This window comes from Rhipicephalus sanguineus, chromosome 3 (genome assembly GCF_013339695.2).
Source record: "Rhipicephalus sanguineus isolate Rsan-2018 chromosome 3, BIME_Rsan_1.4, whole genome shotgun sequence".
NCBI lineage: Eukaryota > Metazoa > Arthropoda > Arachnida > Ixodida > Ixodidae > Rhipicephalus > Rhipicephalus sanguineus.
The window spans coordinates 66,695,563-66,711,739 of record NC_051178.1 but is presented as its reverse complement, the minus strand read 5'-3'; the positions used below and the strand labels follow the sequence as shown (position 1 = coordinate 66,711,739).

General features: G+C 44.1%; 1 long non-coding RNA gene across 1 annotated transcript; it reads right to left on the bottom strand.

Moving 5' to 3' along the window:
- Positions 1-5,330: 5,330 nt before the first annotated feature.
- Positions 5,331-7,736, bottom strand: LOC119384959 (uncharacterized). The gene is made up of 3 exons (XR_005182009.2): positions 7,654-7,736; positions 7,178-7,236; positions 5,331-5,636 (listed from the first exon to the last, which is right to left on the bottom strand). It is a non-coding gene; the product is annotated as an uncharacterized LOC119384959 (long non-coding RNA).
- Between the last annotated feature and the right edge of the window lie 8,441 nt (positions 7,737-16,177).

Sequence of the window (16,177 nt, the reverse complement as noted above, 5' to 3'; positions counted from 1 at the left end):
GATTAAGGTGAACTGATGGGATCATGCTGGCGTGGATGAGTATGTGGAATAGTGATAAAAGGGAAATGTGACGACGAATTTTTAGTGGCTCGAGCGCAAGGCCTTGTTCATCATTGGCGTAATTAATGCAAGCACATATCATCATTGGCGTAAGTTATATATAGAATAGCTACCGCAGAATTAAAATTGGGGGACCCTTAAGCTTCGCCTTTAAGAGTTGAACACGATAGCGAAATCTGGCCCCTAGTGCGCACTTCAACCACTAAGTGCATACTTATTAATGTATATAGTTACAGAAACACGCGCACGCACGCTGTCTGTATGCGTGTCTGTGGGCGATATATCTATAGTAATGGTACAGGTTTTCGATCTAAAGCACTTCCCTGTGCAAGAGTCGAGACATATTTCTCACAATGCCTCACAGATGGCAGCACATTATCTAGCGTTTGCTGTTTGCTTGATCAACGCCTCCTCTAGAAAGCAGGCGTTGGCTTGATATGTTTTCCGCAAGATGGACATAGTTGTCCATTTTTAGAGCTGTTTGAAATTTCGTGTGTGTTTTTAGCGGCGGTGGCTGCACTATCCCGGGCTTTTCCGTCGCGCAAAAAACGTAGTTTGATGGCCTCGCCAATGCGCCTTTGATGGCCTCGCCAATGCGCCGAATGGGCTCATTTTCGTCGTGACACCTGCCGAACAAAATGCGTTAAGAAGACTCCTTGCACTGCATGGCATTTATGTAGTGTTTTTTTTTTCCGAAGCAGCTGCAAGTAACATCGTGGCTTTGTGATAGGACATCTGCTTGCTACGAAAACGGCCAGGGTTCGATCCTCATTGAGACCAAATATACTTATTGTTTATTTTATTTGCATCTTTCTCGATTTTTAGCTCACAAGCGTCGGTAGCGACGCCGACACCAGAATTTCAGCGACACGAGCTCTCTAACGCTATCGCGTTAAAATTTCAAGAATTTTTGCATCTCACCCACGTGAAAAGTGAACATAAGAAGCGTACTTGCTTCAAGACGTAGATGTGGATTGACTGGTGTGTTATGCAACATCTTTCCGATATGTGCTAATAACATGTTAGGTCAATACAATTCACGTTTCATACTTTCGCTAAGTGGCCTACGGGCGCCTTGCAGTGCCAACCCGTTTTAGCAAGAGTTAATTTTGCGAAGACGATTCAACTCTTGCCAAACTACCTCGGCCAACCAATAATACTGCACCCACGGTCGAATAGAAGCTATTTCCCGGAAGAGCATTTTTCGGTTTTTTCTGCAAAAGTAACAGGCACATTTGAAGCATCTGATAACATTTCACGCCACATGGAACGCTTGAAAACTATGCACAGCGAAGCAATGTGCGTGCAAAGCGTCACACGAAACGGTACCAACTGCGGTGGAACTCCACAATCTAAAACAAAATATAGTGTAATCTCGTTGATACGATTATGCATAACACGTTTTTCAGCCTAATACGTTTATATTTTCATTCTCACCAACGTCTGTTGGAAATAGTGCCTTTTCATGCGTTTAATACGACCACATTTTTGCCAGAAATTGGACAATACGACCGCGAAAGTGGATCTGGACTGATATATCTAGAAATTCTACGCTCATTCCTCAGTATAGTTGCTCAATCCGCGTTCGCAGAAGCCATGATCTGCACGTTGGAGAGCTGCCGAGGCCTCAGCAGCATCGGTTTTGTGGCGAAGAGATCGCCACCGGGCCAGCGCGGCCGCTGTGCCCGGTGTTGAAAAGAAGGAAGTGCAGCGCAAGTTGAAGAGCTAGTTCAATGTTGCTCAATAAAAGTGAGTTGCTGACGCAGTGTCCATATTAATACGATGTTTTCCTAATACCTTTTGGTTACCGGTTCCCATGAAAAACGTATCAACGAGATTCCAATGTACAAATAACACGCTGTAACACGATTGGCCCGTTCGGTGATAATTGATGACATATGCCTCTTATCGCGATATAATAAACAAATTAAAGACACAAAGAGCAACGCGTCTATGCGCGAGCAGCCGCCATGCGGTTTTGAAGCTGATAGGTGAAGCCGCCTTGTCTGCGCAAGCACACGGCAGCAAAAAGTGTCTGTTTCTGGGATGGTGTGAAACACTGTTCCCTGGTAAAGAGCTCCGATGCTGTCACATATATATACTGTAGCCCCGCCACGGTGGTCTAGTGGTTATGGTGCTCGACTGCTGACCCGAAGGTCGCGGGATAGAATCCCGGCTGCGGCGGCTGCATTTTCGATGGAGGCGGGAACGTTTGAGTCCCATGTACCTAGATTTAGGTGCATTTTAAAGAACCCCAGGTGGTTCGAAATTTCCGCAGCACTCCACTGCGGCGTCTCTCATAATCATATTGTGGATTTGGGACGTTAAACCGCACATATTATAATTATTATTATTATTATTATTATTATTATTATTATTATTATTATTATTATTATTATTATTATTATTATTATTATTATTATTAATATTATTATTATTATTATTATTATTATATACTGTACTTCATGAGAATGGCGCACAGAAACATGGCGCCAGTCGTGGGCAGCATATAATAGCCGGAGGACGGGAAGGCTGCGCTGCTTATGGTAGTCAGCCAGGAAATATTGCACGGAGATGAGGTCTCCTGCAAGCCTTCATTCATATTGTTAGCATGATCCCGATTTGCTCTATCGCAGCAAGACGGCACACAGCAACACGAGGGCATCGTGGTTCTTATCGTCCGTCGCACGTTGATACGTACGGAACTTGCTAACCGGGCATCTTGCCCTCGTCATCAGTTGTCCCGGAACGGACCGATTGTGCTGTGTTATTTGTAGTTGGTTAATTGGTGCCGTTTGGTGGGATGCGCATGAGGACCGCGCTTAGCCTTGAACATGGGGGAAATGCACACTACTGCCGCCAGATGGCTGTAAATTATAAGGTTTACAATACAAAGCGAGCATTGGAACTAATAAAGTTGACCCAAATATGTTGTCGAACGCTGATATAATGTCGATGGAAGTTCTCCCTGCCAAGTTGTTTCCCGCATCATATTCCACACCAATTATTCCGGATGTCATGGTACATATTGTCGAAATGTTTACTGGGACTGAGTGGAATATACATGAATATCATGTTCAGAAACCGATGTCACTCACTGGAACTGTGAGGTGCCTACTCGGTAGCTTTCTATCCAAAGAAGATGCGGTGCTTTTACAGGATAGGCTTGAACATGGTTGTAGAATCACGCCAAAGATTGCGTCATCAACTACCTCAGTGCTATCAGAGTGCTAGTCTAGCTGCAATGAGGTCTCGACGACGTCTCCGACGAGGCCGCGTTGAAGAACCTGCAAGGCAGAAACTACGCGAAAAGAGTCTAGAAGTATACGTCAGGAACTTCCTTCCAACCGAATGTAAGCAGTAAGCCCTGGAAGGTGGCCCAGCGAGAAGTTAGCAGTCTTCCGAGAAGGCACAGCTCAGGGATCAGCGATATGTACATTACTTAAAATATCACTATCATGGAACAACACTGTGCTTTTTTGGAACAAAGTTCTTCTATCCAATTCTGTTTAGTTCCTGCTTCTTCCCCGACCCGTGGCGCTTTCCTAATGATATCATAAAATATGCATAACTATGTTCAGCCTTCTTGCTGCAGGCGCAGTGGAAGAGGAGCTCACGCGGTGGCGGCGGCAGAGTTCAAGGAGTGGCGGTACTTGCAAATTACCAAGGAACCTCACCGCCGTTTATGTACTGCGTATACAAGTAACCTTTTAGACAAGATTACATGGTCACAAAGTCCATAGCGCATCTGCGGCCACGTGGACGAGAATATGCAATCTCTCTATTAAAATACGCTCGATACGACGAACAAAGACAACAAGTAATGCACAATTTTTCGCACTGCATCGAAGGCGCTTCGGTCACATGACAATCTTTGTTCCATGGCTAACATATGCATTGCAATAACGAGTACTATTTTCATTTAACGAATTTCTAAAAGCGAGTAACAACGGGGCAAATTATTCAGCTGACAATTCACCACACATAGCGACAGCTCATTTAATTTGTATGTATACTTTAACCATGTCGCATTATGTGTCGCTTTGACTGTAAACTTATTCTGTGCACACGTAACCGGAGGTTGTGCCAATTATAGCAGCGGAGCTGTTTAACTACGATCATGATGGAAGAAAAGTAGAGGAGGATCAATGGAAAAAAAGAGTGAGCACCACGAATATGCAGCCAAACCCGCTGCAAGTCTGGAAACAGTCACTGAAGTCAGTGCCTTACAAAAAAAGTAGCAGTGCTCCATGGTTGAACAGAAATAAACGTCATCATGAACCGATGTGCGCTCTCTTCGTCCTCTTCTTCCCCTCCTGCTTCACTCCAAGAATACGTGTGCCGATATGCGTGGTGCAGGGTACAGTAACTACATATGGTGGGCGAGACAACGAGTACAGAGAGAGAGAGAAAGTGAGAAAGAGATTGAAAGAAAGAAAAACAGAAAAATTCCTATCGAAAAAAGTTCTTGGCGACACGGGATTCGACCCCTCGTACCCACGATCCGAAGGCGAGCGTCCCAACCACTCGGCAAGGCAGGCAGGCAAGCAGAGCATACAATAGCCTTGTATATTATGGTAAAACGAGGCATAGCTTTGTATACTATAGTAAAACAAGAAGGCAAGTCCGTTTGTCGAAGCGTTGTTTCCAACGACATCCCGTGTTCAAGGACTGTACTTTCTGTCATAGACTTCGTGATGATGTGTTTTTTTTTTACGTTAAAGACACAAGCCGTGCAAACAAGGACACAAGAGAGAAGTCAAGACACCACAAACGCCGAGTAACAACTGAAGAGGCGCACAACGGCGGCCCGGTGAACATGAGCTTTTTTTTCGGCTCGACTGAATTATAGAAACTGTCTTTGCATAGGTGCTATTTTACTTAACTTGTTATAGTTTATGTTGTTTCCACCAATGCCATTATATGTGAAAACAGGCAGCCGGCGCTAAATAAAAGCGCAATATTTCATAAACAACATCTAATAAGAATAACTGTGACGTTTTGATTGGGTGTTTACGGAAGAGGACTGCAGGCTACGTCGGCGACAGACCGTTCCACAACATATGCTACCACTGCCTAGTGAAACCTGTCCACTTGCATTCTTCTGACACATGGGCAGACATCTGTACCAGTGCGTCTGATGGATGCAGCAGAAATAGGCGTATGACTGCAAATTTGCGTTCCTATGGAAATCAGGAGTGGTTGACTGTCGCAGTATGTTTTATTTATGCACGCGTTCATTGGTAAATATACAGACCACTTCCTGATTGTAAATGTGTAATAATTTAATGTACTAAAAAATGATGTCGTATACATTCAGCCATTCTGAACTGCTATCCCCACACCGGCTCCAACAGCTCTGGATACAGCCCCGCTAACAATGGCCGTAATTATTGGCACAGCTAGGGCTGGAAGGACCTGCTCATCGGTTTCGTCGCCTGTGCCGTCGATTGCCTTGAGAGCCTCGAGGAGCTCTTCGCGGTTCTCCATGATTGAATGGGACAGTTTCTCGGTGAGTAGCTTCCTCGCGTCGTCCGTGCTCGTTGCTGTCATGCTCAGCGTGGCTGCTTGAATTTCTGTTCCATGAAATGAGAGAAAGAAAAACGAAACCCACATGTGCATTGGATTGACATTGAAATGAATGCATGGAAGATGGTTGTGGAATAATTAATGAGGAAATAGTATGCCAGAGTGTCCATTACTACAGGCACGCATTTTATGCCTCAATGCAGTAACGATGTTTTATTAATAGAACGAATGCTCGGCTACACAAAATATTAGCACAAAATAACGTAATGCACTTACATCGTACTAGCTGGCCTCATCAATTGCCTTTAAGAGGGAGCTCCATAGATCATTGACAATACGGCATATTATTCACGCGTTCCAACAAACCAATGTGTTAAACGCACTGTTCATACGAAATAGGGTGGAGACAATGACAGGATACATATTATTTTGGAATTCTAAATGCGCGCGTATTTCAATGCGGCTTTAACGAAAAACTGTCCACCCGTCCAACAGTCACGTTAAACGATCGTTGCTCTAAAAAAAATCTGTAAAACATAATCAGCTGCCTTGGCGGTTTAGGGTTGGAACACAGGCACCCTGGTTCTGAGGGACACTGTCCTAACCACCTGTGGATATGCAAATGTGAATATATTTAAAGGTGAATGTGAATATATGTGAATATATGGGGACGATATGAATAAGTTTGACCCGCTGTGCAAAAAAATCTAAAAGAACGCTTTAGGCTTCGTTGACTTTCATGATAGTGGAACACACGACCTCTCTAGGACAAGATGCAAAGTCTACATGGATGATTGTACATATAATGAAAATTGAGACTTCTTGCAAACTTAAGCCAAACTAGCATTTCAGTGGTCTCGGGATGACCTTCTGTGGGGCCGTTCCAGAGGCTGGCGAAGCCTAGAAAGAAGTTGAAAGACGCCATGCCAATGCGGCCCGAAAATAACTTTCTAGGGAATGATGCAACATACAGTAAAATTCTGCGCATGCCCATCACTGAGGAAACTACCAAACGATATCCTGCGTGAATTTTTTTATATTCCCCAAAGCCGATTCGCAGGCTCGTGCACGGATCAGAACAAGCCAGCAATATACTTCAACAATGTTGAACTTCTGAAGCCAAAGGGTCGTAATAACAAAACTTATCCGGACAGGTAATATCATTTTTACGCCCATCAGATAATGACAAGTTATTCAATTTGATGCCAATCCTTGTATTACTACTTGGGCTTATTTCGCACCAGCACGTGCCTTTATTATGAAACATTATACAAAACGGAGAGATTAGGTCACCTATAACATAGACGGCAACATCTTTTCACGGAAAAGTTAAAATAATAAAATTTTTTAAATAAAAAAAGGTCATGCGATAGTTGCGCCAAATATTTACAGAATGTGAGAGGAAGTACTTCTGAGGGCTGGTCACAGGCAAACGACGAATATTAGTAGGTTTTCTAGATACAAAGGGAAAGTCCGAAACCTGCCCGCCATCTGCCTCCTGATGCAGAACATACTCAGAAGCGAAAGGTAACCAAAAAATGTGTTGTATAACAAAGAAGAGGAGGCAGTGCACAGTGTTGGTACTTACGACACAAATGGCCCAGGATGAGCAGTGCCAAGATTGCGTAGGACTTCATAGCGAATAATCTGTGGTGAAGAATATCATGTCATGCTGTGCAGCAGATCAAGCGAAATAAGAAACGAAATGCAGTGTACACGTGAAAGGTTTTTTTCTAGAATCTGTAGTTCTTGCACAAATAGTTTGGTGATTCATGTAAAAGACTTTTCGGCATTAAGATTTCTCATTCGTATAGACTGGTCGCTCCGGCTAGTCTAATGTAAGCAACGTAAGCTCCGTAATACAAGGGTGACATACAATTAGAAGAATGATTTGAATGATAGTGTTTAATAAGTGCACGCCACTGATACAGCGACTACAACACGCCTAACCGCGAACAATTTCTCGTGGGTACAGGAAGCATTTTTCAACCTTGGCTTCTAAACCAGCTTCTAAGTGCGACTTAGTCACAACGTAACAATATAGACAGTAAAGATTCAGCTCACCTGTGAGTATGTCTCAAGCAAATTCGCGACGAAAACGGTGGGCTTGAATTTGTCTCCTCCCCTATACCTCGACGGAAGCTTTATGATGTTCAGGAAATGCACTGAACATTTATAGTTGCGAGTCAGCGGGAGGTTTATGACCCTTCTATGCTATTCAGTAAAGGATAACTTGAAACAATAGCCCGTGGAGATGCACTACTCTGAATCAAGGGAAGTTCATTGACACATAAATCAGGCACGCGCCTCCATTATCGAGGTAATGGCGGCAGGCGAAGCTTGTCGTGGGCGTGTTGGAGATACTTCTTTCTTTTTCTGTTTCTTTCTTTATTTCTTTCCCATTACTCATCCTCTTTCTTTCTTGCTTGCTTGCTTTTTTCTGTCCTTTCTCATTGCGCAATGCTCCCTCCTAACGTAAGCTTTCAGTTTTTTATAAGTAGCCGCCGTCTCCGGAACGCTGTTTTCGGGCTGAATCGGCGTGGCGTCTTTGCTGTTCTTTCCAGCATTCGTCAGCCTCTAGAATCCCAACGAAAGAACCACCGTGCAATCGTGCAAACGTGGTTTTTCACGAAGTCGCAATTTTTCTGAAATGTGCAATGCCTGGTATGGGCCTTACGCGTTGTCCATCAGATCGGTTTTATTCCGCCCATACAAAATATTAAATGCGAAGTATTTCTTAGCGAACCTTAGGCACTCTGAACGTTTCTATCTACGTAACCATCGATCTATCTATCTATCTAGCCGCCTACGTCTGGGTGCTCTCATGATCGCCTCCTTAACTTGGTGCAGACCAAAATTGGCATGGGATGGTAAAAGGATTTGACAAATATGACTGTCGGGTCATGACATGAATAACGTGACAATCCTGTCACGAACGTCATCAAACCCTTTCTTCCAGACACGTGCGGCACATACCCGTTTACCACAGGCCGCGATGTACGGGTATGCGCCACAGGGGTTTGACAGTTTATATCGACCCAGGAACGGCGAGAACAGACATCGGTAATTTAAATGAGATATCGTTGAGAAAAAACGACACCCGCAGCTTCGACGCGACAAATGGAAAGAATAAAAGCAGGAATCGAACCCAATCATTCTGCGTTGCAATCAGCTATTCAGCCACGGAACCACGCCAGGTCTATAAGCAAGTTTGGAAAAACAGCCTACCCAGGCGTAATGCCAGTGCAACGTCAATTGTGCTTCTGGTGCTGGCTATCTAATTTTACAAGAAAGCAATAAACACTACATATGTAAAGTACTCACGAATTCAAATGCGGCATCGAATTTTATAGTATAAGGACTAGTATGCGCAGTTGCTCGAGATAACGACGTCATGTCGCGAAGAATTTGGTCTCTAAAGATAACGTTAGCTCTGACCTAGGCTTTCGAGCGGAAATTACGCCCATATTACGCGAACTGAAGACGGCGGAAGCGAAATTGTCCGGTTTCAATCCGTGAGTACTGTACTCCTACGATGCAGGCGTCATATCAGGTTAACGCCTGTGGTTCCATTGTAGCCTACCCTTTTATAGCAGTTCAATAAACATTACATTTGTATTCTTATGATTCAGCAAGCTATATTGAAGCATTGCTCGACCCCGGAGGAATACATTAACGAAAGTTACGTATGATAGTCACATGATTGCACCATAAACTGTACTTAGTTTGAATAATACTGATGTATGGGATCTAACGTGAGGGGTGACGTTACGTCGCACCATAAGTTACCTTTTAAAGGCCAGTGTTGTCGACGTGCCTGATAAGCCCACGATGTGCACACAGCTACTACACTTACACAAACACGTCGATCCACCTCGCAACGCTTGGCTGAAAGCCATAAAACGCAGCACAGAACATGGGCGTCCGGAGGGGGGTGCAAGGGGGGGGCAGCTGCCCCCCCCCCCCCCCCCCCTTGGAATTTTGGAGAATAATTTTCTATGCAGTAGTAGTAAGCTACACAGCTTGATTAGCACACTCCAGTCCCGCATATCCGCGTGAAAGATCATTCAGGATTACCAGCCAACTTTGCACGTTACATACTGCTATGGAGTAATCTTGCCGGTCATGTCACGGCAAAAGCTACCTATGCTGTATGCCCCGTCCCCCTCCCCCACCCTCTGCTGATGCACCCCCCTGGAAAAAGTTCTGCGGACGCCCTTGGCACAGAAGTACTCTCTGCCTACTTCGCATAAAACCCATTCCCACAACGCGTGGGATCTGGCGATATTTTTTAATTAAGCGCCTATAGCAAGTGTACTGAATTACACACACACACACACACACACACACACACACACACACACACACACACACACACACACACACACACACACACACACACACACACACACACACACACACACACACACACACACACACACACACACACACACACACACACACACACACACACACACACACACACATATATATATATTGTGAGCGCAGCATATAAGTGACTCTGTCATCTCGACGTATCATCATCATTTGTGCAACTTCCTCATCTGTATATATCATCATCAATGTAGAACAGCTCGAGCTAGACTCGAACTAAAGTGGTCCGTCAAAGTGGTGGAGGTGCTGGGTGGGAGGTGATATATATCTATATATATATATATATATATATATATATATATATATATATATATATATATATATATATATATATATATATATATATATATATATATATATATATATATATATATAGAGAGAGAGAGAGAGAGAGAGAGAGAGAGAGAGAGAGAATATTTGTGGATCCAATTTTGGAGCATCTTTCTTTATAAATACTGCTGCGAGTCTTTGGAATACACTTCCTAAAGAAATAACTTCATCATCACCCATTCAGTATTTTAAAGACTATAGTGTTTCTTGGGGAACTTAGACGCAGAAATTTTTGCCTGTCTTTCTGTCTGTCACACGATTCAGCCACGCGGCCAAAATTTAAGCACTTGCTGAATGCCCAGCCATATTGAACTGGTAGCTGAGTTCATACTTTCGAACATTGTCGATCAAAAGGCAAATATTACGCATGTCTGGGGCGCAACATCAATACGTAAGTATTAGGCGGTGTGTTCCTTTACTAGAAAATATATAGATACGTAATTCTAAATACCCTAGTGTTTCTTAGGCTGCGGTGAAACAACGCTGAAACGGCCAGCAAAAGACTATTGTCTTTCGACGACATTTGCAACGAAGCACGCAGATACGCGGCCAATTTTTTCTACGTCACTATATCCTGTGCAATTCCTGAAGTCACGAAAGCTCAGTTTCCGTTCGTGTATTGTGCACCGTTCTGCCCTTTTGTTCTTATTTTCTAACTTTTTTTTAGGTTTGGCACAGTTTAGTTTCCTCTTACGTATTGCATAACGCTTCTTTTTTTGTATACACCTATGTATAAGATCTTTTCACACGGATATAAATAACACTATCTGTCATAGAGACTCCTTCCACAACTAACGTTGAGCTCTGGGGTATCAAGTGTATAAATATGACGCACTGCACTCTATTTTGTTATGAATAATAAACTGATTGATTGAACTGATGGATTGATAACGCATAGGTATGTCATCACGCAGAGTTACTTAATTTGGAATCGGTTTACTGCCTGGATGCGTCCGCTGAGGCGCTGATAACTCTTGCTGAATCTACGCACTGTCTTTTTATCTATGAACTCCTCCCGATTGTGAGGACACCATCCTGAAACTCTATTGTTTGTTGTTATCCCCTGATGTACTGCACGAAGGGTCAGAAACCTTTCACTTGCTCGCAAGTATAAAATGCTGGACATTTCCCGAACATCACAAAGCTACCGTCGAAGTCCCAGGAACGGAGACAAAATCAAGCCTACCGTATTTGTCGCCAATTAGATTGACACAGGTGAGATAAATCTTTCCTGCTTATAATTTTATGTTGTAGCTAACTAGTACGAAATTCTGTTGTAGAGAGTGGGTTCAGAAAATGTTTTCGTGTATTCGGAAAAATTGAGAGATGGCAATTTTTTTGTGATCTTCCCGTAGATTTTTCCCTGGCTTATCGACTGGCGATAAAAATGCTCGCGTGTTAAACACGTCGTAGTTCGACTTCTAAGTGTCTCTGTGTTGGTGGCATTCATTTACCAAAAAAAATATTATTGACAGCATTTATGTTATCTGATTTTTTTCGTGCTTTGCCGAGGCCCTGCATTGCTTACAATTCCACAAAATCTGTAGGTTACGATGAGCGACCAAATTATAAGAATGGCGTATCTTAGTGCTGTTCACAGAGAAACACAATGTGCTTCCTAGTGGCACAAACAAAATTTACAGAAGAGGAGGCCGACTGGTCGTTTACATTAAATCATCACACTAATTGCGTAAGAGATGCAGATTTCAGAAAATACCCTTTCACATGTGCGCTGCGTTTGCTTTTTCTGTCGCTTGATTTTATACACGGCATGACACGATATTCTTCAACCACAGGTCACTCGGCATGAACGCTTACGCCATTTTGGGTCTTCTCATCCTGGGCCATTTGTGCCGTAAGTACCAACACGGTGCATTGTCTCCGCCTCCTCTTTTCCGTTACGCATGTCAACTTCTCCGTTGCCTTTACCTTACACGGTAGTAACTGCCAAGCAGGTTTTAAATTTTAGCTCTATGTCTGTAAAACCTCTGAGTATTCATGATTTCCGTAATGGCCAGCCTCCATTACTGAATCAGGTTATCTGTTGCGACATGTGTACAGTACGTAATTTCACTGCCTAATTGTAACGCTATAGTGTTAAAGAGCTCGTTCCACAGAAATTCCGGTTTCTGCGTTAGTGTCGTCGTCGTTGGTAATGAGCTAAAAATCAGGGGCCGAATTCACAAAGGTCACTTACGAGCAAATTGTCGCGTAAGAGAAATTTTGTCGCGTAAGTCGATTCACGAAGCGAAAAAAACGTCGTAAGAGCCGTCGTTATCACATCGGCCGCTGCGGTAAAGCGCGCTGCGACTGTCAGGAGCATGCGAGCGATGGTGATGCAGTTGCTATATTTGGTGACGTCACTGAAAAAGGCTCGTAAGTGGATTCACGAAGCAAAAAAATTGCGCAGAAACAACGTGGCTACGAGGAAATCCCAAGAGTGGTCCGGACCACTCTTACGAACAATATGGCTGTTTAGAACATGCAACTGCGGCGGGTAGCTGGGTGCCGCGGCTGATTTTAAGCTAATTCACGGCCATGCAAGGCTACTTGATGATTGCTGGTACGTTTTAATTTATTTCGGCGCTTTGAGTTTCGTGTGTTCTTTCACTTGTACGCTATGGACAGTATTGGCACTCGCAGTCGTCCAATAACCTGAGACTCGCAGTAATTAAAGAAGCCTATTGGGTGTCAATGGCGAAAAAGTATGCATGCAAAGGCTTGTGATTGGATTAAAACCAAAGTTCTACATGAAAGGTCGATTAAGTCGAAAGCGGCGCGGTATTTGGTCAACATTTTTTTGTTATGTTGTTGTGTTGCGTCCTACTTCCTCCAATGAGACGTCCAACTTATGTTGATGTACGCAGCATTGGTCGAAATTACCACCAAAGAGGTTCAGAGGAGCACATCAGCTGCACGTTATTGGAAATAAAATTGAGCGGAGCATTTCAGTTAGCCGTTATTAAAGCCTATTTGTGATTACATAACTTGTCTAGTTGGATTGGCTTTAACTGACCAATAGGCACGATCTTTGAAATGCAGCCGTCGCTATGCACTTTGGGCCGATCCAGAGCGAGCTCGTACATTGCAAATCACAGCATATTATAGATGTGCGTGATTATGCATCAAACCACAAACAAATCGAGCTTTTCGACCTTCATTGTTCGGAAACCGAAACGGAACGCGTTTATATGGCGAGTAGTCAGAAAGAAATGGCTCCAGTAATTGGAAATGACATCGAAAATAAGTGCGAATGCTCACGATTCTCGAGTATAAACAAACCTTTGCCGAATTCATGTCCCTCTGATTATTAACTGCCATTTAACTTGGCGTGAGAATATCAATTAAAGGTGGCTTCACCCACTCATATATGTATTTTGTTCTCAGAAGCGTCAGCGCGACCTGGAAATCATCGCGTATACAAGGCGAAACCCCCGCTGCAGGCTCCTATCGTAGCAGACGACGAATGCTAGCAGACGACGGCTTGGGCGAGAGGTGCAGCTTGTGATTGGTTGGAAAGCAGTACTCTCCACATCAGGTCATCTTATGACGTTGACAAAACACTTCTTTCATCGCGCGCTCCTGTCGTGTTCGTCATATCTTCCTCCTCGCACATAAGAGAAATTTTTATCTCGCCGTGAAAAACGCGCAAGAGCTTTTTGTGAGCTCTCTTAGCGCTTGCCCCTGCTGCGCAGTTCGCGAAAACAACATGGCGCCGTAAACTGTGTGTGTCGGTGCCGATTTTCGCAAACGCTAGGGTTCCTTCAGCGTTCAACTGGATGTGCTGTGAATACCGCTGCTTTTTCGGTGCGCGCAAGCCGTGTGAAGACCGACGGCAGTGTCTTTTGGTGTGCGGTGAAGCGTAGCGAAGCCTGTGCCTCGGTGTGTTTATGAAGCGGGGATCGGCGCCTGTGTACAGACGGTAACTAGCACTCGAGGAGCCTCCAGTGCGTGTTTGAGTGTTGGTAACAGTTCGTTTGCTTCGCTTTCCAGTGTCTCAGTAAGGTGCAGTGCGGCATTTCGAATCGACAACATTTCGGCACGTTACTTGAGTGATTCCGTGCTCGCACGGTAACGCATGAACTACGACTACGCTCTGTATTTGGTTCTTGCTTCGCCACGGGTTAGCCCGTGCGTTTCTATTTTCTTGTAAGCAGTCCAGGCAAATGCAGTGTTCGGGAGTGAAACGATGTGCGTTGTGAACAGTGGTGCTGTGTTGAAATTTCCAAGACTTGTGAAGAGGCTGTGCCCGTGTGACAGAAGATTAAAAGCGTTGATAACCGTGTTTCGCCCTACGAAGTTGCGATGGTGCTTTATGAGGGCTTTAAGGATTTGGCGCTGGGCTTGGCGCTTTCTTTTTTAACTCGTTTCTTCTCGTTGTTGTGATAACTGTAATCCGAACGTCATAGCGTGTCGAACCGAAGTCGCGCGCCGAGACATTCTGCTGTAAATGTGGCTGCTTTGGCAGTACGCCTTGTCTGTTCTCCGGTGAAAACTTGGACTTGTACCTGGCAGCGAAAGCACGTGGACGTCACGCTTCGCTTCGCACAGAACACACTTCTCACTGGTGCCTTGCCTTGGATGAAGTCGTAGACCAGCACCGGCTAACTACAGGTTTTCGAGTCCATCTGGCCTGTCGTTTTGCACGGCACTGGAGCCTTGACTACAGCGGCCCACGGCGATTGGTCACGCTTCACCAGTGGACGTACACGTCTTGCTAGCCTTGCATTTCTACGTCAACGGCAGCTTCCAGTCCACAGACGTCTTTTGCCCGTGGCTGCAGAGCACATTCGATTCCCGATGACGCTGACGGCTGCTAATATCGTTGTGCCATCGGTGAGTTGAACCTGCGCAACTAATTTCGTTGTTATTCGTGTAGCGCTATAACGTACGTTTCTAAGTTTTTCATCCCAGCAGATGTAATGTCACCCCATGTTAAGTTCCAGTACGAAAAATGTACTACTACCGCTTTGTATATACGTATATATGGCCAATATACATATATTCGAATATGAGCAAGTACACCAGCAGTGTTTATGATTTGGGTTAAGCAGGTTATTATCTGGTTATTAAGAGGAGCCTGTCTGTTTACCACGCTTGATAGTTGAGAGAAAAATATTTGATGCGAATTTATTCTCCAGGAGCCATGTAGCACTTCTTCAGGGATTCCCTTTATATTGCAAAATTACTTGTATAGAAGATTACTGCTGTGGCAGCACTATACTTTACCACGACATATATATCTTACGGTATGTAAAGCTTACATGGGGCTTCAGTTTGTTGCAGATTGAATATGGCATATTTGATAGCTTTGACTAAGTGATAGTTTTTGTGCTACTGCCAAATATGTATTAAGAGCGCTTTCAATGATGGTTTTTTAATATATCCTGTTTGGCCTCTTCACAGATCGCAGACTTTCGTAAGGTCCTGGAATCAATCGATTGCAAGCACTGGCAAATCAAGCCACCTTATGACTTGGAGCACATGTACAGAAATAGGAAGGACTTGTGCTCCCTAAATGTAGAAGACTTTTGCAACGGTAGGGGTGTCATCATCCAGCCGACCTCAAAGGGGCCTGGAAGCACGCATGGCAGCATCATCTGGATGGACTGTGCTCTGCCTGGGAGCTTCAAGGGCGGAAAACTGCCTAATGGCTGGTTGCTAGGTTAGTTTTTTTTAAAGTACAGATGGTACAGTAAACACCGGTTAATGTACACACCTTCACAACCCAAACATTGTTAGTAACAGTGGATGCTTGTATTATTTTCACACACCAATGGTAATTGGACACTTAAGGAGAAGCAAACTATGATGGAATTGACAATGTCGCAAGTGTAAAGTCTGCAGCTTATGAATTTTACTT